This window comes from Passer domesticus, chromosome 1 (assembly GCF_036417665.1).
Source record: "Passer domesticus isolate bPasDom1 chromosome 1, bPasDom1.hap1, whole genome shotgun sequence".
In the NCBI taxonomy this organism is placed as follows: domain Eukaryota; kingdom Metazoa; phylum Chordata; class Aves; order Passeriformes; family Passeridae; genus Passer; species Passer domesticus.
In genome coordinates, this window is record NC_087474.1 from 112,335,412 (window position 1) to 112,359,205 (window position 23,794).

Genomic DNA, 23,794 nt, shown 5'->3' on the forward strand with positions numbered 1-23,794 from the left:
GTAAGTGGGGAGGAAAATCCTAACCTCACCAAAGTCTGCCACCAAAGTTCCTCCTAATGTCCAACCTAAATCTTCCCAGACACAGTTTAGGACTAAGTCCTCTCATGTTGTCGCAATTTGCCTGGGAGAAGAGGTCAATCCCCATGTGTGAGCCAAAACATACAGGTAACAATGGCAACCACCAAACCACAGCTGAAATCCAGAGTTATTTCATTACCTCACCAGCATGGCTGGGCAGCAGAGACACACTGGGACAGAGGCTCTGTTGGGCTTAGTTCGTCCTAGTGAAAGGGCACAGGCTCCATTAGGCTCAGTTCATCCTAGCACACAGTGATGAGGGGAACCACTGCCTGCCCCAGGCATCAAAGGGCCTTGCACATGTGCAATTTATCACAAGGCTGTGCTTTTGTGATATCTCACTTCCAGCAGAAGGCTCAAGCATGTCTGTGGGTGTGTTGTCTTTACACGGGAATTCTACTTCTCAAAACCAGCAGAGGATGAACAAAACTGGGCATAATAAATGGACACTCCTTCCCACTCTGACATTCTTAGCATTCCCAGCTGCAAGGTCACTTTGAGCAAAAACTATTCCCTCCTTGCCAAATCTTCTGGTTTTAACCCTTTCCTTCCAACACCGCACCTGGCTACAAATTCCCTTTACCCTTGCTTTTAAATGAAGGGTTTTGGAATGAGGGAGAGAAAATGCAATCTTGACGTTTTGTATGGAATTATAAATCACACACAGAATCACTGGGTTGGAAGAGACCTTTAAGATCATTGAGTCCAACCCAGCCCTAACACCTCAACTAGACCATGGCACATCCAGTCTTTTTTTAAACACATCCAGAGATGGTGACTCCACCACCTCTCCGGACAGACCATTCCAGTATTTTACCACCCTTTCTGTAAAAAACTTTTTCCTAATATCCAACCTATATTTCCCTTGGCACAGCTTAAGACTGTGTCCTCTGGTTCTGTCAGTTTCTCCCTGGTGAAAGAGACCAACCCCCACTTGATTACAGCCACCTTTCAGGGAGTTGTAGAGAGTGGTAAGGTCACCCCTGAGTCTCCTTTTCTCCAAGCTAAACAATCCCAACTCCCTCAGTCATTCCTCACAGGGCTTATGTTCCAAGCGCCTCACCAGCCTTGTTGCCCTCCTCTGGAGTTCTGTGTAGTAAGTTCTGTGTCACAACTGCATCATGCCTTGACAGCTAGTCAGCTGAAGAGCTGAAGCTCCGTTCACCCTTATATTTGCTCTCTCAGTATCAGTGGTACCCATGGAGGCATCCTGCCTGGGGCCATCCCTGGGAGCAGGGCTGTGCAGGCTGGGAGGCAGAGCAGCTCTGAGGTGCTGACATATGTTATACACCATAGGCTGCACTAAAAATTAACACCCAGGTCATTTGAGCTCTTCAAAGGAGTTTAATGAGCTGTGAGTTATTACATAATTTGATCCCAGGTTATTTGCAGATGCAACTGTTGTAGCTGAAACGCTTCAGCCAACAAATCCAGTCACTAAATAAGTAGCCTTTTAACAATTTTAAGTCTGTGAATCATTTCAATGAGCTTGAAGGATGCAGTAATTAAGAAACAATTAAATGCTAAAGTAGTCTAAAGAACATATTTCTCCCACATTTATTGTGTTTATGTTTCTAGACTTTCCCAGTGTAGCTGTGCATGATCCTTTGCTGTAACCAAACCTTATGACATTGTGAGGGCACAGACATGGGCACACATGCATACAAATATATAATATGGTACAATATACAAATATGTAATGACATCTCTCTAACAGAGCTCAAGTTGTAACATCAGAAAAACTCTGCTCTGGATTGCAATTCAGTTCCTATCCTCTGCAGAGTTAGGCGAAGAGAAATATCAGAGTTATCTGCAGCAATGCCATCTGGTGATTCTCAGTAATATTACACTTCTGCTTAAAAGCAGAATAAATAAAAATCCCAAGGAAATCATGCTGTGTAACCAGCAGGTTAGAGAGTTACCACAATATATGCTAATTGCAGTCTTTCAGCTGAGCAAACCTTTTTCCTTCCATTCGCTGGAACATCTGATCAAGACAAGTCAGGTATTTTGTAGAAAATCTCTAAGGGGCTGCCTAGCCAATTAAAAATAAATAAATAAATAAATGAGCAAATAAAATGCAAACAAGTCTAAAACCTGACCTGTGCCAGGCAGGCAGAATTCAAAAATAAAATCAAATCCTGTGGATAAGGAAGCTGTAACTGAGTGTCCTCCAGATGCAAGTCCTTTGGATTCCTCAGAGCTGTCCTTTCAGAGACTGCTCTGTTCAAAAGGAAACAACAAATTAGGATTTCACATGTGATTTCCAGTTGAAGCTAAGTGTGGTTTCTGGATCTGTACCAAAATTAGGATATTTTCACAGAAGGTCTGAAGAAATATAACTACATTAAGGCCTTCATGCAGATGTTGAAACTTAAAATAAATCTGAGGATTGTAGAAAACTGTTTGACAAAGAATTTACATGGTTCATTTCCTCTCTTTCCTTGAGTAATCCTAAAATGTGTTCTGCTTCAGATCTGCTATCAAATTGCTTAAATCAGCACTTTAAAATGTTTTCCTTTGCTAATGAGGATCTGACCTTGGAGGATAACATTATTTCCAATTCCAGAGGTGTCTGACCATAGCTAGTATGAGTTTCATCTCTCCTATCCTAGCAGTCAATTTCATGAATGTTAAGCTCCATATCACACCAAAAACCAACATTTTTACGAAGCCAGTGAAGTTTTTTAATGAGAAATTCAGAAAGGGTGAGAAAAGGACTTTATTTTCTAGGGCATGGCCTAGTTATTTTTTTCCACAATTGAAAACATCATTTGGAGTAGTTACAGCAGTCTCCAAAGATATCAATGTGTTTCAAACACAGGGAATGAAAAACTAGTGTTACCCTTTGGCATTCCATCTTTGCTTACTATTCCTACTCTTTATTTACTTGATATGCTTCTAAACATTTTGGCTAAGGTTCATAGTGAGGTAAGAATGTGAGAAAGACCTTAATTATTCAAAACTGCGAGCTTAAAATGTTTTGAAGGAATATGTTATCTAACTTTGTGAACACCTCCAGAAACACAGAACAACTCTGCTATTTTGTTGAGACAGCACTTGTTTGGTTGACTTCTCCAGTGGTCCAAACAACTTGGACATCTCCAAGGTTGAAAATGGGTGACCCTGCCATTGGCCAACTCTGCCAATGTCCCTATTTCTCTCATGTTGGGGAGTGCCATGCTCATCACGCACTTGAGATGTGGCCTCACCAGGACTACACCTCCCCCAAACCTCCCACTGTGCTTTGGCAAAGCCTGGCATGCAGTCAGCAGTCCTCAGTATAAGGATACACTGCTGTGTGCTGCTCAGCCTGCTTCTCTGTGAGACCCTGTTGGCCTTTTGAGATGCTGGGAGTAAGATGGCCATCAGACCTGTGAGCTGATAGTCTCAAATTTAACATAAATCCCTATTGTTCTGTGCAAAGAACTAATAAGTGTATTTCTTATCAAGTGGAGCACAAATAAAGAGGACGCAGGAATTAATTACTTAAAATGTAATGTTTCATTATTTGTTAATGTTGCATTAATTTTGATACGGATATGAAAAATTTTGTGGAAGCCCTTTGCATATGTTTGTATGGAATGTGCTTAAATTCATTTTTCCATTAATACGTTTCTTTTGATTATACTGCACACACAAAAAGTGATAATCTTTTCAGGTGCTCAGATTTACACAGTTCTCCTTAAAGGTATACAGAGCATGTTTGGATTTGAACTCTGCTTTAGTTTCAGACTAGGTGGGTGTGTTATCAAATGCACCACGACTGGAGATTTTTGTGGGGATGTTCAGGACCCCGGGTTCATGGAGACCTCCCAGTGTGCTAATGCAGTAAGAGAGTCCTGACCCCACAATTGTGTGCCCCACTCCTGATGGTGTGCATGTTCTTGTGGAAGTACCCAGATGGAGCCTGCAGCCACGCCTGTGTATTACAGCACCTGAATGCCCAGCACCTAGCTGAGAAAAAATGCCACTTGATGTACCATAACAAACGTACAGGAAGTCATTACAAGCAAAACAGTAATTTAAAAGTTGTTCTGCTGACTGAGCACTGCATGCCTCACATCTCATTAGCTGAGAATTAACATTTTTCTAAGCCCATAAACAAGCATGAAACCTCAGTAATTTTGCCACAATCCAAGAAGCAATGGATTATGGCAAACAGTCTCTCCTGCTCACTGCTGCAGGGCAAGTCTGCCCTTTGCCAGCAGCTTGGGCTGGCTGACAGGTCTGCCTCAGACAGGGGCAGCAGTTTAGCTCAGGTCTGGTGTCCTAAGAGCAAATGATGTGATTTCAGCATCTCTGACTCAGCAGCCTTGTGTATCTGTGGTTTTGGGGACAGTGCTACCTGACCTGAACACAGGGCTAAGAACCCACCTTCTTTGAAATATACCTGGAATCACATCACAAGGAAGCAGGTTTCCAATAGCAGCACCAGCTTGTAATTGCAAACTAATGGGTGGAATATGCAGCAGTATATAAAATAAAATAAAACCACAGTCCTTTTTCATTTGTAAATTGTGAGAGGGCAATATAACTTTTACCCCAAAAATGTTGTTCTCAGGAACTGGTCATTGCTCAAATCCTCAGAACTCTGAGAACTAGAGATACATCATTCCTTAGCTCAAGAGAAAATAATTAAATTTTCCCTTTATGGAAAAGTACAGCAAAGCCCGGAATATTTCTTTGTTCCAGCTTATTTCCATTGCAGTGTTTTTGTGGTGGCAGTGACAGAAATGAGCTGAATCAGTAGCTGAAGACATGCCCTAATTTATATAATGGAATCACATTTTGAATAATAATTCCAGCCATTTTCCTAAAATAGATTAATGTCATTTAACTACAGTTGTCTTTTGGAAAGCAGGACTTAGGCCTCTTTCCTGAAGAGGCTGTGCTTAATTAATACAGCCAGTGTGTAAAAATAACTCAGGTTTTCCTTTTTAGTTTGTGCTACTGTCCAGTCTCTAGCCAGGTGCTGCCACTCACCTTCACTAAGTTCCACATCATTCCTTTAACACAAACCTCAATATTTTTGTTTTCCCCAGATATAATACTTGCAAAGCTCTCTTGAGCCATAGGATTTTGCAAGAAGTTACAGATTAAATACTTGGTGATGATGAGCTTTTTAAAGTGACTGAGTGATTATTGATTTCAAAAAACTAAGAATTTTTAATAAGTGTGTTTAATGAGTACAGCTCTACAGGGCCACTCTTGTAGTACAGCAATTTGTTTGGAGCCATTATATTTCATCATGTCAGTAATTCCCATTTTGAAGCTCAAATATGATGTATTAGGTACTGAATAGTGTAAATAATTGCACATTTTCATGCTTCCTAAATATGTGTTTATGCAACAGTCTAACAGTAATTGGCTGTTTGAAGCTATGGTAGACTATGGGGTACGTACATTATTAACCACTTTTTGAAACAAACATTGCTTAGTTTATTTAACAATATGACATACAAACCCAAAGGAAATGTGGCAGCAAAGAAAACTGCGCATTAAAAAAATTGCAGAACCTCTAAAGTGTACACAGAGATGTGATTTACTCTTTTTATTTCTTGCTATTACACCAGTCTCACTGCACTGCTTCTTACAATGCTCAATAACAAGCACAATGCAACTGAAATACTGGGATCTGGAAAACACCTAATGCTGTTTTGCAAAGAGGGACAGTCTCGCTGCCATCAGAGTCTAACAGTTCCTTTTATCAAAAGCACACTGCAGGCAGATGTTGGTAATCTGTTCTAATGCCACAACCTTTGTCTGGCCTCTCAAGGGGCAAATGGATGTGTTGGTCCTTGGAAATTGTTTTTCTTTACTGATTTAGCTTTGGTCAGATGGGAGAGTGCTAAATTGCATCCCACTTAAAATGCACTAAGCCATCTGAGCAGAACAATTCCTAGTTGCTTTGATCAAGGATTTGAGCTAAGCTATCAGAGGAGGGAAAAAACCCAAAAAAGCAATAAATAATACCACAGAAGCCTCTACTGTGACAGATGTCTTGCCTGTTCTGTTGAGGAAGGTGCCTACCTTTTGTCTCTGCACAGTCAAGATGATGGTGTCTTGATAAGCATTCTCTTTCTTGTAACGATTTTCAAATTAATTCTGTCTTTAGCTAAAGTAAAATGTAGATATGTATCCCAATGGGAAGGTTTAGATTAAAGTCAGAATATTGTAATAGGATAGCAAAAGAAATGCTGGCAGTCTATTTCTGTTTTGAAATTTTTTTTCTCTCAATTTCTTTTAACTTCCTTCTGAACTTCATGAAGAATCAAATAAAATTATGTATATTTACGGCAGAAAAAATCAGGGTCTACTAGACCAAAATAACCAAGCTATGAATAAAACCCAACTCCTCCATGAACCTCAATCTGACTGCCTCACAAAGTCCTGAGCAAACCTGCCACTTTCCATTTTACATGATGGGCAATTTCCACCCAAGTAATAGAACCAGTTGTTATCTGGTGCCATGGCCTTACACTGTCTTATCCCACACAGCCCCCTGAATGCTCATGTGACATTTTACCATTTGCCTTTTTTATTTAAAAAGGGGGAAGCAAAAGAAGAAGGGTTCCAGAGAGATGGAGAAGGGCTGAAGGGAAGTATTGCATCTGTGTTGGAAGCCCTGACAGTGGGGTTGGAAGGGCTGCATGCTCAGATGTAGGTGAAGTCAGTTACTGTCTTGTTACATACTTCCAAGGAAGTTTGTCTTGCCCTGTTTGGGATGTGGCTATGAGGGAGTTAGATCATGTTAAAAGTTACCTTAATGCACAGCTAAGACCAAAATGCTTATTCTCCTTTCAGGGGAAAAAAAAATGGAGATAAGTAAGGACATCATTAGTTAAGACTTCCAATACCAACACCATCATTCAGTCTTCCTAGATCTTCCTCTAGGATTTTGCCCTCAGCCAAATTGCTGCATCACATTCACCCAGCTGTGTATATTGTCACTTTGCACAAAGAGGCAGTTGTGTTTACCCTCACACGAGCTACCTGCAGGGTTAATCCTCAAACAGGCACTCCTTGTCTACACAGACTCTGCAGCCCGCGGCACACCAACATCTGTTCCGGTGTCGAGTACTTCCACAGATTGCACATGGCATTAGGAGTAAGAGCTCCCTCCCATAATCCGATTTATATTGCCAGTTGTCCCCTTTCAGATATGTGCTGCAGTCCTGAGAGCCTTTTTCTATTTCTGTCAGTGCTTACTGAGACCAGAAGTGTGGATCTCCCTTACGGCTGCTTTAGCTGAGGAGGCTCTCAGTGAGTGCAAAGGTTGCTCTCACGTCCTGTGAGTTTGTGTGGCATCGTCAAGGAATACCTGTAGGGTGAACTGAATCTGAAAACATGTGCGTGGTCTTTTTTTTTATTTATTTAATAGAATACAATAGCCCGCCTTACAGGTGACATGCACCACTGGAGAAAATGTGTATCTGTAAATACTTAGCAGTTAAAGCAGTTTTTACTCCTAACACCTTTTTTTTTTCCTAATTCAACATACCTGCTTTCATTGAAGGGCAAAGAGTTTGATGGTTAAGTAAAAAAAGTGAGAAGAATTGACAAAAGGGGAAGGACAAAGGAAAAATACAGATTTTGAGTAGCAAAGTAGGTCCAGAAGAGTTTCATAAAACAGAATTGTGTCCTGCACTTCAAAAAATCATTCATTATGTAGAATCAGTAACACCTTTCTCTGTGTGAATAGCTGATGGTGAGAAACAGATGCATGGAGCTTTGAAACTGAATTTTTCCAAAATACTTTTGTCTCCTTATTACTTGATCGTGTATGAATTGGTGTGTAGACTAGGTGGAGATGATATGCTGTCTAGTATGTTTTATTGATGCTGTTTGAGTTCCCAGTGTAGACAGGTTTTGACATTTGTTTTAGAACATATTTTCTGGTTGTGATGAGATTACATTTTTCCTGCAGGCAGGAGATATAGAAGGATATGAAATGGTCGTCAAGTTAATGGTGTCCAGAATCCCTTTATTGCCTTCAAAGGGCTGGCAAAACTAGTGAATGGAAAATAATGAACATGACAGATAAGTAGGCACTGGATAGAAAGCTTGAATAGCTGTGGGAATTTTTGGGACCACAGCAGCAGTGTTGGAATTTCATCAAATGAAGGGGAATGCTTTCTCCCATCTGTTCTGCAGATACATGTCTTAATATTTTAAGTACAATATTGCAGACCAGGGCAGTCTGTTAAGTTACAAAGCTGAGACATGTCTTTCTTTTCCTGCAGAATTTGCTCACTGAGGGTCCAGTTGTGTAAGGTGCTGAGTGTCCTCAGCTGCCACCATCGTAGCATCAGTTCATGATTTCTGTATGCCTGGTGTCACAGAAGCATCCGACTCCTCTATTTCACTGCCAGTACCTTTACAAGCAGAGGAGTCTAGGGCAGGAGCATGAACCTGTTGGAATCCAGTTTAGGATATTTTTTTAGAAGAAACAAATGTAAGCTTTTCTAGTCCTTTTGCTGTTGAAATCTTAAATTGGACAATGACATTCTAGGGCATAATACAGACATGGATTGCGAAACAATTTCCAGGGAATCTTTTCAGATTTTGGGGTTGGGGTTTTTTTTTCCATTTCGCTGCTAAAAAAAAATTAGATCCTGAGAAGCGTCAATGAGGTAAATATTTACACTTCCCCTATCCTGCAGTAGCAGGCAAATTTGCGGCAAAATAAAAACTGATTTTATTGCCCAATGTCAGGATTGTTTCTGTCACATCTATAAATGGAAGAGATTGAATGGGCAACTGTATCTTTCCTTCTTCATGATTAACGAGATGATGCTCAGCAGAACAAGATGGAGGAAAACTGAGTGCCGTTGTCCATAACACCATATTGAGAATTGACCACAGCCACAACATTTCATATATGTGTGCTAAACAATGATAAAAAAGACCACCCATTGCAAACTAGCATGACTCCATTAAAGGGGTTGTTTCTATTTGCACTGCAATCATGTGCACTTCTCCCAGACCATTTGTTATTTCCTCCTCTGCACATTAAGTTTGGTACATACATGTCTTTTGAAGAACTGGCAAACAACTAACTTTGCCAGCTGTTGCTGATGTGGAGAGGAATCCTGACTCCATCTTCAGACAACCGCCTCTTCAGCAGACATGGAAAAGTGTCAAGAACACTTTTAGGGTGACATTCTGGCCAATGCCTATGCAGATGCACAAGAATAAAGTATTTTTTATTGAAGCCAAAATGTATGTAATTGAAATTGTCAATTACCACCACTAATTTCCAAAAAAACCCCAGTGTGTTTAAAAAATAACATGTGTGGTAATTGGGAACATGTGACATTAATTATGGGTGCAGGAGTGGGCATACCCACCTGATCTAGGCTTCCTTTTTCTCATTTCCAGCATTACATTAACAAATTTGGTGCCTGAGGCATAGTCAGCTTCTGACACTGAAGTGTACTGGCTGTATCAGCATAATCTCGCTTCATCTTTTACATCTAATTTTATTCTCCTGAAAAGTCTATTATTATTATTGGAGCATGACAATATGCTTCTTAGGAGAGAGAAAAAAACCCAGGGAAGTTATTAATTCAAACAGTCAGCAATATCTAGCTCATTCATATTGTTATAAAAAACATTTCACTTGTAAAATAAAACTGGCGTATGTTTGCTTTTTGATAAAGTCTCAGGAATAAGTGGGTATCTTTCTACTGGGGCAGTTGGTAGAAATTTTGCAAATCCAAATTAGCATACATCTTCCTAAAATTGCAGTAAGTTAAAAAACTATGGCTTTTCATCAAAAAACGGAAAGTGTTGCATTTCTCAGATTAAGTGAAAATAAGTTCAGGTTGCAAAAGTGGTAATGTCATTGAATAATTTTATAGGACAAGGCCTGCTAATGCCTTGTGTGCTGCTGATGCACATCATCTGCCAGTCAGCTTTCCACTTACACTTTAGCTGCTTTGCTGATTCTTATCAGTTCGTCTGCTTAAAATGTGTTTTATAAAATACTTTTTATTTCATACACTTTGATTCATCTTTACCCTCTTTACTGAAGATTTCCTGTTTAATTCCACTGAATTAATATTTTAATACTTGTTGAAGTTGAAGGCGACTGGCATGTCTTCTCCTGGAGCTGCATTTACACTGGTTTCTCTGGTGCAGTCCCTGATGACTTCCCACAATAATCAGACTGAGCTGTTTGCCAGGCTTCACAGAAGTGGTTAGTTAATGAAGATTTGTTTGGGGACAGGCTGAAGCTAATGGCATGGCTCATTTCCTCAATAAAAACTGCTGTTTAGTAAACTGTATCTGATGACCTCACGACACTCATGTCAGTCACCGTTTTTCCTAGGACATTTATTCTGATTTTTACAGATAATAGCTCTCCAACCATTCTTTGATACTGTTTTAGAGAAAACTAATGATGTGTCCTCCTCTAATGATGATATTTAATCTAGTCTCATAGATTTTTATCTGTCATCTTTTGCTGCCTATGAAAAATGTAGATATATTTTAGTTTGTCAGCCATCAATAATCCTCCAGAAGTCAGACTACAGACTCTTCAGACAGTATTCAGATGCCCATCATTTATATAGTCATATTTTATATCTGCTAAAAGCATTATTGCATAATGATACTGGTGTGCAACATTGCCCACTGTGCACATGCATATTAATCACCCATGTCTGTAACAGTCATTTCCTCTAAATTTTGCATGTATTTTAATTTTTTTGTTTCCTCCAGTTGCACCTTTCTGGTTATCTCGAAGAAGAACTCTCTTTCAATTCCCAGTCCAATGTGTTGTTGAACAGGGCAGCTCCAGCAGACAAGTGTCATTCCTGTCTGAAGAAAGGGAATTGGGTTACAAGCAGGAAGTGAAGTGGAGAAGACAGTGTTTCAGCTCTGACAGCTTGAGAGATTTTTCTGGGTCCCTACTAGGAAATCAAATTTCCTTTTCCATTTTTTTTTCCTTTTTGTATTTTAATTAGTGGAATTATAGTGAGGCCATCTCAGCACACAGGAGAGGGTAGCGTGTAGAAATACAGCAGCTAAGGTCACCCACTCAATCATGACCTATGAAATCATCATGTTTGCAACTTCTGAAATGGAAGAAATGGGGATAACTAGCACAGACTGCATTTAAAGAAAGATCATTGCTAATCTGTAAGCATACAATACCAGTACTTTTTTCCTAGCTCTTTTTAACTGCATATAATTATCCTTCAGACAAGCTGTCCTTTTTCACAGCTTCTTTCTTTTGTTTCCTTTTCCTCTGATTCTGTTCCATGTGGCTAGTTTGAATAATTATGTAACTGTTTCTGATTTTTGGAACTGAGGTGGGTTCCACTTGTGCAGCTGGGCTCACAGTCCCTCTGTCACCAAACTCAGCTGTTGGCCCATGGGCCAGCAGTGCCCGCCTCTCACCATTTTGCTATTGCTGTTTCACTGCACTCAGTAGCATCAAGAGCAATTCCCCCCCACCCTTCTTGCTAAGCTATATATCCTATTCCCTGTTGTGTTAATGAATCTTCTGTATCTTTTCTGAATTCTTATTTCATCTTATTACACCATTTCCACTTGCATAAGGCAGCAATGAGAAAGCTCCAAGCTATGTGTTCCTTGCAAAAACAGAAATTTGCAATCACAGAAATCCTGTTGTGTTAGTAAAAACATGAGAATTTCAGTCCCAACAATGTGAGGAGGCAGAGTTCAGGTCAGGCTGGCAATGAACCATCACAAAGATGTTGCTTTCACAGAATAGCATTTGAGGTGAGGCTTTCCTGTGTAGCATGTGTGAAATTCATGATTTTACTACTTAAAATGAAAATTTCTGTTAATCAAAAGTTAGCTGGCTATTGAAGAAGTGCTGGTAAGGCAATCCCAATACCCCTTTCCCATGTCTAACCTTTAGGGCAAAAAATTATAGAACTTGGTCAGCCGCATCTCCATTTTTCTTAACGTGATCTTCATTTTACATGGACTAGATTGAAAAAGCAGATTATGCAAGAATATTTCTTCTGGCCACTTGAGGGTTTTAACAGCAGAATAATAACTAATTCCCCATCCTGTGTATAATTATGGCAAATTCTGCTGAGAGGATAAATTTTCTCCAGTCTCCATTCTCCCTTTATCTAATCATATTCAGCAGGAAGCTTTGCCAGTAATCTGGTTGGCTCAGTTCCACTTCTCGATAGTTCTTTTACAAAAATCTCTTCTTGAGCAAGTTGTTACAGATACAGTACAATTACAGTATATTGTGTTCTTCCAACTTACAGATTTTAAAATGTAACATTTATGGTGAGAGCAAGGCCTATGGTTCATTCAGGTGCATGAACTGTGTGGCACAGAGTCAAGTTTTTTAATAACTGCATTTGCACGTAGTGATTCACCTCATTTGATGCTTTCAGGGAACCCTCCTCTTGCTAATGGGTCAGAATTGGTCATAAGAGTCTGCTCCAGCACAAGATACAAAACTCTTAACTGGGTTTGAAACAAATACAGTTCCTTTTACAAGAATTAGGTTGATAATAACAGCAGTACTTTGAATTAAGTGTAGCTCTGATATCCAGAAAGTTATAGGCTAATTCCTTTTTTTTTTTCAGTGTACCCTAACTGAAACGTGAAAAACTCTTACTGCACACTGAAGGTAAAATTATTTCCGTAGGCAAAATGAATTTTGCCCTAAAATAAATATATCCTAGATAATTCTCTTTGCATATAGAAGTAAGCCCATTAGTCTCATGTCTTTTGAAGCTGAGCAGCTGAGGATACCTGTGGAATCACAACAAAATCATACAGGTGTGCTTAGCACTGGTTCCTCCACGGCCTGAGTGCCTGACAGGCTGCCATGTGTGACCATGTCGTGCTGGAGCTCGCAGCAGCCAAGGCACACTCTGGATTTCACAGCTGCAGGCAGCGCTGAGGACAGACAGTTCCGAGGAGTGCGGTTCAGCTGAGTGTGAGCTGCAGTGCAGCCAAAGGGTGCCCTTTGTCTTTCACTTTTCTGGAAGTCATGCAACTGCCTTGGTACCATCACCCCCCGTCATGTGCGAAAATGAAAACTGTTCTCACAAGGTTTAGAAAAACAGAAAGAGGGGAATGCTTGGAAAGTCACGATGAGCCGGTGCTGTTGAAAGTGAAACAGCGGATGGTATCGGCTGCACCTCCTGCTTCCAAGGAGACTGACATCTGATCCTGGAAACAAGGAATGTGAAAGACGTTTTTGATTTGGAAAGCTATTAAAATACTTCAAAAGGTGCTCTACCTGATATGTGCCTGTTCTAGTGCAGAGCTTTGCAAATTTGGTATTAACAATGCTTATTTTCTTGAAAGTTGTTATTGTGCCTCAGTTTTGTGAATTTTTAATTTGTCAGCTTTATTCAATCTTGAAAGATTTCTAAATGGATTTTCCTGTCTACATTCCTTGCATCAACAACTTGCATTACTTCCACCCCTAATTTAGTGAACAAATTGGTCCCAGGCAGAAAGCTGCAGTATGAATCCACATTTCCCTGGAGGATACCTGCTTATGCTTTTGACAAAGGATCATCTCAAACTGGAAATGGATAAAATGAGAACTTCCTTGGAAGTAACTGCAAATGTGGGTCACAGCTTTCCAGCAGACCAGTGATGAAAATGAGAGGTGGCTGCTTCCTCCTCTGACCCAATTGTTCTTCATTACCATCAGCAATAAGCCCTACTAAGCAGTACTGGAGCTCTCTGGCCTTTTAAATTCCCACAGAGAAAGCTCACTTTTGTGAGGCCTAAGAACAGCTGGTTTGACTTATGCATATATGCTCATGTGGGAACAAAGGGAATCACTTAAAGCAAAGAGCTAATAATTTCTTCCAGAGATCCTCAGTGTATGGATGCCTGATTTCCTCAAAGTCCTGCTTGTAGCAAGCATTGCTTCCTAATAAAGAGACTAGAGCAGAATGTAAGCACTTGGTGTCTTTCATGGTCATCTTTAAAAGAGAAAGATAATGCATAACATGTTCCACAAGATATTTTTCTTCAAAAAATGAAAGCTTTCTCACTGGCTGAAGGAAAAAAACCCTCTCAAGTACCAGGCCATGGTGATGTACTTTGTTTTTAAAAAAAAAATTGGAAAACAGATGTTTAACTCCAGGGCCAAGTGTTTGCCTAAGCCAGCTCTCTTGGGGACATGCAAGAGCAAATATCAGGAAGACAAAGTAGTCACCCCATAGGATACCTATAAACTGCTTGTTGACTCTTGAGATAGACAAGGAGACAGAATGGCATTTTTGTAAGCCTGGGACTAAAAATTCAGATGGTAGTGACAGACGAGGCAAGAAGACTTAGGTGCAAGCCACAGTAGGAAGAGTGTTAAACTGTGGTCTCAAAGAGGACCCACCATGATCGTAGGGATATTCAGCTGGGACCAGCTGGGAGAGAACCTCAAGTCTGTTATCTTTTGAGGTAGATGATTTTCATCCTATTCCTTATAGTGAGTTTCCCAAAAAGACTCAGAAGAGCTTTTAAACTTGAAAAGATAAATTTTACTAGACTTTGACCTGAAGTAGTTGGCTTTTAAAATGAAATTCAAAGGAAATTCAAAGTGACTCAACAAGATGGGATAGAAATTAATAAGACTGAGAACATTTTGATGAAGAAGCTGTGAGTGAAAATTGCTCAGGAAGGCAGACGAAAGCTGCCCTGTGGAGTTGGATTGTTCCCTGCATTTGACACAAAACTCCTGTGTGGTATTAAACAAGCAATTTCCTGCAGGTATCAGAGTGACACAGAATCTGAGATTGGGCTGGAAGGGACCTTTAAAGATCAGCTAGTTCCAACACCCTGCCATGGGCAGGAGCATGTCTGCCTGCTTTGAACTTGTGTCTTAGGCTGGAAATGCTTATTTAAGTGCTTGGTTAATTGCTGAGGTAGAACTGAAGTCACAGGGAGCTCTCCTTTGCAGGCAGGAGGTGATTACCTCCTGCACCCAATCTCTACTGAATTAGTAGCCATTTTATGAAGAAATAGCCAATAGGGTTGAATAAAGACTTATAAGGGCTGTGGGGTTTTTTTTACAGATTGAGTACAGGGCATATATTATGTGCAGATAGATGGCTATATTGATTACACAGAAAAATATATAATATAAACTGCATAACTAATCTTCTGTCCTCTGATTTCTCCCAAGCTTTAATTTAATTTAAATTGTAGCTTATGCCTCTCTGTGTGTGGTTTTCTCTGGGATCTTCAGTGTTTGGATTTTATAACAATTTGTGTTAATAATGAGACTCTAAGTTATTTCCACTGTCATATGGAGTTTGTTTATAGGCAGAGGATGCAAATGCAGCCATGCACTGTTGGGAATCCTACAGTACCTGACTAGCTCTCAGAGAGGTTCCCCGGTTTTTCAGCATCCAGTGTTGGTACATGTAGAGCACTTTTTATGCTCTCTGTGCAGTATTTAATGGTCTACAGATTTAACCAATCATCCTAAGAAAATCTCAAAGATAAAAAAGCTATTCTTTAAAAGAAATGCAGAGGCTGAAAAAGGCTGGAATAAAGTTGATCCCATAAGCTGTTATGATTTTTTCAAGTTATGATTGAGTTGCAAGCCTTATCACACAAAAATTCACTAGAACACAGTGTAAACAAGGTTAAAAATCAAGTATTTTGGGAAAGGTAGAAGTAGTGATAAGTAATGTTTAAAGGAAAGGCTTAAACTTTGCTGTTTCAAACATGTTTGCCATTTCAAAGAGCTTCCAGCTTTAGCTTTAATACTCTCCCAAAATGTTTCCTCTTTAAATTTGGCTCTGCCCCCAGAAATAATTTCCTTCTTGAAACTGAAAACAGCAGTGACAGCTCTTCTGCATGTTAAGACGTCACTGCTTAAAATCTGATATCGCATATCCCTGCAGGCTCAGAAACTGGAGCTTTAGATTGCTGCAGAAGGTTGATCTCCAGCTGCCTAATTATTCTGTGCAGCTGCTTCTTTCAAATCCTGTAAGGCCCTGATGTATCAAAGTTGAAATTATCAATTTCTGCCATGAAAAGATTTCATAAGGCATATATAGATATATATATATATATATATATATATATATATTTGGTTTTATGATTTCAAATGGTCCCATAAAGAGTTGAGTATGTAGCAACTGTAGAAGAAACTCTTTGAAAACTGAAATTCAATTTTTTTGGTTTTGTTTTTCTTGTAATATGCCTTCATTCAGGAAAGATGTGGTTTCAGAAGACTTGAGCCAGTGAAAACTTACACACCCTGACATTCACTGGGTGCCTTTTGATAGTATAGTGTAATACAATACTGTGTTGTCCACAAAATATGTTTCTTGCACAGCTGTCCTTTGCATTCAGTTACTTGATTTCAGTAATAATGAAAAATAGCCTGTCCAAAGTAGTGTTTCATAACACACTGTAAACAGTATAATTTGATCTCAACAGCATTAGGATGGTCAATTAAACAGAAAGCCGAGCCACCAGCCACCTGTTAAATCCCTTCACTGCTGCTCCATCACCAAGAAAGCTTGCCCTGTGCTCAAGCTCTCCCAGGGTGTTTTAGAGAAGATGAAAAGCCCAGAAAGTCATCCCAAGGGACTTCTGGGAGCAGAAGGAGACAGGGAGGCTTGGAACCCTCACAGAGGGGTTGGGTCCTGTGGCAAGTCCTGCTACAGCCAACCAGCTGTGACAACAGAGTTGGTGCTACTGCATTTAATATCTACTGAAGCTGTTGAATTTGGACAGATCTGACAATACTAATCATGTGGTTGGTGGTAAAAGCTTAGGATTTGACATAGTGATAGACCTGCATATCTTAACTGAAGGTTTTAAGGCTGCTTTGAAATGGAAAGGAAAACATCTGCATGGGTGAGGAAAAGGCCAAGCTACCTAATACCTTCTTAGTCTCAGTCTTTGTAAGATCAGTTGTTCTCCAGGTATCCAGCCCCTGAGCTGGATGCCTGGAACAGGGAGCAGAACCCCCATAATCCAAGGGGAAATGGTCAGTGACCTCCTGCATTACTTAGACACACACAGTTCCATGGGGCTGGCTGGGATCACCCAAGGCTACTGAGGGAGCTGGTGGAAGTGCTCACCAAGCCACTTTTCATCTTTTATCAGCAGTCACAGCTGGTACACAAGCACTTGTGATATCATGGTGTTCTACTTTTGATGTCCAGTTGGTTCACTTTAGCATTTGTCTACATTTTAATCAGGAAATAAAGGTATAGGACCACACAGGTAACCATGAAAAATCTAATCGCTTTAGAGTCACTTTTAAAATTCTGTCATTTTGGTCCTATCTTCTTATACAACGTACAGAGAAATCCTCAGCTCACAAAAAGCATTGACATATCCATACCAAATAGTGTATGCAGTTCATACACTTTGGTACGGGTTACCTGTGCTGTATTCCAGATTTACTTCATTGCTTCTAAAGTTGTTTTTTTTAAAGAACAAAATTTAGGATGACCTTGAATTTATTTTTGAAAGAATAACTACATCAGTGCCTGTTTCTGCAACCTAAACATAAAAATCACATGGAAGTTTAAGCCTTCATATTGATTTAGAAATACCTAGAACATGAGTTGAGTTGGAATTTCTGTGTTTCAGCTGTAGATGGAAAAGGAGGATTAATTTTGACTGAAAGAAAACTTGCCAAAGGCCACTAAGTAACATTGTTTTGAATGATAAGCAGGTGATGGCTGCTGTGAAGTTTTGCTGAGATTAGGAGTGAAAAAGTTAAAGGGACAGAGTTGCCAAAGCATTTACTCCCAAGTTTGTCAGTGGAGTGAATCCTAAAAATCCACTGCAGGGAAGAGGTAAACAGCTGATGTCTCTGATTCAAAAAACAAAATCAGTCCTTTGCCTGATATATAGACATACACTTTTATAGGGCAGTATGACTAAACTATTTTATAAGCAACTGATAAATTGCTGTAACTTGTAAGGTTTGTCATCCTTCTTGTTCTACTGACTGCCTGGACAAATAATAAGCCAATTATGCTTGTCATGTGTTATCTTAAACTGATGAGTTTTGCTTACATTAATTTTAATATTTTAAGGAGTTTGGTTTTTTTTTCGTCTGTGGTTAGTTCTACTATTATGCTATTTGTGTCCTCTGTGAATTCTCCAGGTGAGAACAGTTAATTTATTTTTTTTTAATACAGAGAGATAATTAAAAAGGACTTTGTAATTTCCTTTTTCATCTATCACTAGCTGCTTTAGAATTCACTGAACTACAAGATTTTACTAATTACATAATCCTGCTCCTTGTCAATGCAACCACTTTTCTGTAAAGTGAAAATCTCAGACTCTACCCATACATACATCAAAAGATACTTGCACTTATGATAGTATTAATTTTCAAAAATTGTTCCATAAGCATTTTCAGAATGGATCTCCTTAGTTTGAAATAAGAGGAAAAATTCATATGGTGATTTGTGAAATTTTGCTTCATTACCAGGAAAAAAAATTATTCATTTCTCTTCCTCACCAGACTATTTCCTGATGTGTTCATTGTTGTGCATTTATGGTTTCAAATACCCAATTTCTTTACTTTTATAATAGATCTTCATGATTCCGTTCCCACTTATAAAGCTAATTATGATAGTACTCAACATTGACATTGTATTTTTCATCCTTGCAACAATTCACAAATGAGAAAAGTAAGGATTATTGGCCCTGTATCAGTGATGAAAAAAAAACTGAAATAAAAAGGAATTGGAGCTTGAATTTTACTCTAGACCTTCTGATTCTAGTCTTGTGAGTGCTGATACCATTAAGCTTCCCATCTGAATACTAAAGTTTTCTTCTTCTCATAGTATTAGCATATATGCCATGATATTAAATTTGCCTCTACTTCTGTTCATTCGACCTCATTTCAGTTAAGATTTAATTTTTTTTAATATATAGTTACTTCAATAAATTGTTTTTCAATCAACATTAGAAGTGATTTAGGAGTGAAGTCATGGATTTTGAAAGTTCAGAAACTGAAAAAAGCAACATATTTCGAAATTTAATAGTTATGCTTGTCTAATCAATACACTGCTAACAAAGATTGGAAAAGTGGTTACTTAATTAAGGTTTGGCAGACTAGAATTTTTTGTTGTCACTTCAATGATGATTAAAAAAAGCAAGCTCCCTGTGATAGCTGGAGTTTTGATCCTCCTTAGAGAGAGAAATGGAAGAAATGAGGTTCCTTTTTTTTGTATGCTTTGGTACATCTGCATGGAAAATTTTGTTCAGCATCTTCCATGGGATCTTGTTTGTAACCTTGGTGTTATACCTCACTTTTTTTTCTGCTCACCAAATTAAACCTGGTTCTTTTTGACAAGTGTTTGCCATCAAAGATTAGAATCTAAATCTTTGTGCAAAGAGTCAAGTTACCTACGTTTTTTATATCTATCTCAAGTTTCTGGATTTCATGTGAGATGGGAAGATTAGCACTTATAGTTGATAAGTTAACTTTATTTCCTAAAAATGGATTAAATTCTTGAGTTTCGTATTTTTTGCAACACAAATGTTTGCACTCATGAGAAAATTCAGCTGACATCGTTTTGGGAAATCAAGGAAATAAATGGTGAAAACAGCTGTAAGGAAATTAATATTTGGCTAGTTTGCTTGGAGTACAGTGAATTTCTCAGTCAGAGCAGAGTTTCTATCTGCTACAACCATTAATTTTGCTGATTTACTGTAAACATTTGAAATGGCATAAGAGAGCCTAATTTCCTGCCTTTCTTTTAGAAATAGTACTGCCTGATTCCCACATGCAGCCCACTTCAGCTTGGAGTATTTATTGGTACTATTTATTGTTCCAGTTAAGCTTGGGTGGCGTTCTTTGAGCTACCATAGTTCACTGCAAAGAGGGACCTGCAGGTCTGTGAGGCATCCCTGAACATCAAAAGTTCAAAGCTGCTTAGGTTGAGAAACCATCAAGATCCCTTTCTTCAGACTCTCAAAAGTGGGAAGTTTGTGTTCTGGCTTGTGACTCGTGAGGTGTAGGTTATAATCTATAGGAAGGAAGTGCAAAATTACCTTGGTTTTTTCCTAGAATGAGAGTTTCACAGAACTTCAGGAGCAACTTTAAGTCTCTTGTAGTGACCAGATCAGATTACAAGCACAGTGAAACCCTAACTCCAGTTAGTGACGCCAGAGAGCTGTGCTGTTCAGCTGGAGTCTGTGTATCCATCATCCCCGGGGCAGCTGCTGTGAGTCAGCAGCTGACCCAGAGCCCAGGACTGATCCCTCCCTCTGCCTGCTCTGATGGCTCAGGAGAGGGGGGATAACATGTCTGTGTAGACAAATCAATGCAGAGGGGTTATGGATGGGTAATTCCCATGCCCAAGGATGGGGGGAAGCACCTTCCAACAAGGGCAAAAAAGTAAAATGGTCCTAAATATCAGGAGTAGATCCAGGATCTATCCTGCTGACAGAACAGCAGACCCTGCTCTCTGTAAAAAGCAAACGTGGAGAAATTTCTGTACTTGGTCTTTTGGGGAGTGAGCGAGACAAACTGGCTGGGCTTGGACAGACAAGATGAGGTGGTTTGATCAGCAGGTTGTGCTGTTGTATCATTGGAAGCTGTGCCTCGGCACTCCTCCTAGCTTGCTACAAATTCCTTATGGCAATGTGCACATTTATCAACAAATAAAGAAGATCTTCTAAGACCTTTTAAAAGGTCTCTCTTTTTGAACTCTTAGGCTCATACTCATCATGTCCTGCAATTATGCAGTTTATGTCACTTAGGATATTACATCTGACCTGATGAGACTTCCATTCTAATCATCACCTTTTGTCATTATTAGATCATTTAATTCAACATGCTGATCTGATTAAGTAATTCTGGTCTCAATCTCTACCTCTGATTTAAGGTGGCAATACCTAAATTAAAATGAAACTTTGAGTAGCCAGTAGCATGTTTGTAAGTGTCCAGGAGCCAGTGCTAGAGGGTTTGATTATTGCTGCTGAGGAGGTGAGAATTTTTCTTTTACTAGCTTGTTTCAACAGTCCAGGAGAACATGTTCTTCAATCATTCTAGACAACTAAACTTCATTTTCTGTTTTATAACCCAAATAAAAATGTCATTTTACTTGTTTCCTGTTAAATCTCCCAAACATCTTGTGCCTCTGCCTTGGCCAAATAAACAGTCCGCACGCTGTGGTTCTGTTGGACAGCTAGAAACTGTTTGCTCATTTTGTTGACCCAGTTCCAGCCAAGCAGTAAATGTGGAATACAAAAAATTCCAATTGTCTTGGTCAAAGTCAGAAGAATCAGGTTGTCTGTAATATTTAGTTGCCAGTGCCCAGAAAAATGGGTGTGAATACTTTCCAAAAGAAAAGCTTTAAAGAGCATATGTGATTTTAAGGATTACCATGAGCAAGAGGATTATTATTTGAGAGACAAAGGGAATAAGAGATTACAGCACATTAAAAGAGAGTTGTTTTACATCAAAGGTGTAGGATGGTTACACACTTTGTATAAAACAAGGCATTGGCCAGAGAGCCAGACAGTTGGGATTTAGATTGAGCTCTCAAGCTCTTTTAGCTTTTCTGATTTCAGCTCTATATAACAGTGTCTGAAATATGCAAAGATGTTTGCATTCAGAAGAGAATTAAGCAACAATAATCAGCTTACAGATTTCTGTTCTGTGATATGCTGAAGAAAAGAGAAAAAAATCCAGACATTTAGGTCAAATATAAAAAGCCTCTGGGCTGTTTGGAGTGAGCATCCAGTTGAATGATCACAGGAAGAAATTTATATTAAACATCCCATCAAAATAGCCTCTTCTCTTTGGCAAAATGCATGACTCAAACATTTAGTGTATTTCATCTTGTCTTGAGATTTGTTTCCATCATCTGATAGCAGCTGAAATCTTAAAAAAAAAAAAAATTGAGTGCCTACTTAAAAATTATTCTGCAATATATATTTAAGACTAAAAGTTTTGATTTTCTCATAAATTTTCGATTAAGAAAATTTACAATCAGCATTATTATGCCAGTAGATCAATATGATCTAGCCCAAAGGGCAGGAGCTTAATTCTCTTGCATCTCATTTTTCTTCCTCTGCCTGCAGATGTAGCTTGCAACTTACTTGTAGGTCAGATTTGAGCCTCAAAGCTGTGACAGCATTCCTGTAAATATGTTTGCAGCTGAATGACAGTTCCACATTGTCTGTCCCAAGAGCTGAGCACAGCAATTTTTAACTCTGAACTATCATCCAGCCATTTGACATATCCCTATGTGTATCCCAACCCTCTCGGGACTGGATTGGTAAGTTCCAGCATTCATCAAATAAAGCATCCAGACACATTGCAATAAGCCTACTGTTCATGTAATTAAATAAATGCAGGGAGCATGTAAATGAGTCTTTGGCAGCATGAGCCCTCGGCAGCAGCGGAGTTCGGCATTCCACTTTTCCCGATGTAATGATGTTCCCGGACCTGAGTGCCCCTGGGGCCGGCCCGGTGGAAGCAATGGCCTTTCTGCCCAAAGCGTAAAATGCCATCGGTTAAGGAAAGAATGTTTATAGTTCATACATCATCTGACAGGGTTTCCTGCCTCTGGCAGGGTTTTCCAGGGCTGTGGCGGAGGCAGTAACAACAGCAGGCAAACACCAGAGGGAGTTATTGTTCTACTGGAGAAAAGAGTGCCTCAGGACACAGTGTTTTAAGTAGTGTGAGGCTTCTACCCAACGAAAAATGTTCAGGTGACATGCCTCCACAAAATGTAAATGGTGAAACCATTAATTCTAATCATGTTTGAAAGAGTCGGTGTTCTTCACCAGTTTTCAGTGCTGACTCCAATGTACTGCTTCTTTGTACCAAGCAGTTGCTGAGTAACACCCACTCACCCTCTAGTAAATTTTTTACATCTCTTCTCAATACTAGAGCCTTGCAGTTCAGTGTCAAGAGCCAGAGGAGCAGGCAATAAGAAGTAACCTTTTTCACGTGTTTATTAAAGGAGTATTTTCTCCTGGTCCATCCACGCAGGCTGACACTCAGTCAGAGTGTCTGTGTCTTGACTGGTAAAGTCCACATACCCTCAGGGACCTGGTTCATCAGAGTCCTGCATATGGAAAATGACCAGGCTGCAACCATCTCCCCAGCTGACCTAGACTTCCACGGAAGCAAATCTGGATACACAGATAGGAAAGAAGCGGGTGGGTTATCTACGTACTGGAAATGGGCTGCCCTTTCAGCAGCTATACCTGCATTTTATGCCTGCTGAAAGTCTGGCTGCCTTCTGCTCAGGAAGTTTCAGCTGGTCATAAGCAGGAAAAGTGCATCCCCTGGGCTCTCCATAGAGAGTTGGCTCTTACAACTGCTCAATTTGCAGTAACTGATTGAAAGAAACCACAGTCAGCCCCAAGGTGAATCTATGCCAGTATCTTTTAGAGGAATATTTCAGTGAACAAACTGACCCAATTCCATTACACTTCACACAATGCTGAGGCAGGTGGAAAGCTTCTCCAATTCACTGCTGAACTTCCAAGACAAAGGACTAAAGTGGAGAGTCACTGTCTGCTTTTTCCGTGCATGTAATGAATGCTTCTGCTCTGACTGCTTTTAGTTTCTGTTGTTGAAACGGTGCTTAACTTTCCACAACCATTACACTGAGTGTCACCTGTGGAATATGAAGCAAAGATCAGCTCACCTGTCTTTTCAGCAGAAGACTTCAAAGCTCTATTTTCTTTTCTCAAAAGGGTATTCTGTAAAAATACCTTTCACTGATGAATATCAAAGTAA

At 39.5% G+C, this 23,794-nt stretch overlaps 1 protein-coding gene and 1 long non-coding RNA gene across 13 annotated transcripts in view; one reads left to right on the forward strand and one right to left on the reverse strand.

Moving 5' to 3' along the window:
• DLGAP1 (DLG associated protein 1) overlaps nucleotides 1-23,794 on the forward strand; it is a 401,105-nt gene that overhangs the window by 312,079 nt on the left and 65,232 nt on the right. The gene's annotated exons all lie outside the window — the stretch shown is intronic.
• Nucleotides 4,451-23,794, reverse strand: part of LOC135308859 (uncharacterized) — a 60,533-nt gene continuing 41,189 nt past the window's right edge. For all 5 annotated transcript variants that reach the window (XR_010369262.1, XR_010369259.1, XR_010369231.1 and 2 more), the window contains one exon: nucleotides 4,451-23,672. This is a non-coding gene — a long non-coding RNA (uncharacterized LOC135308859). The remainder of the gene's footprint in view (nucleotides 23,673-23,794) is intronic.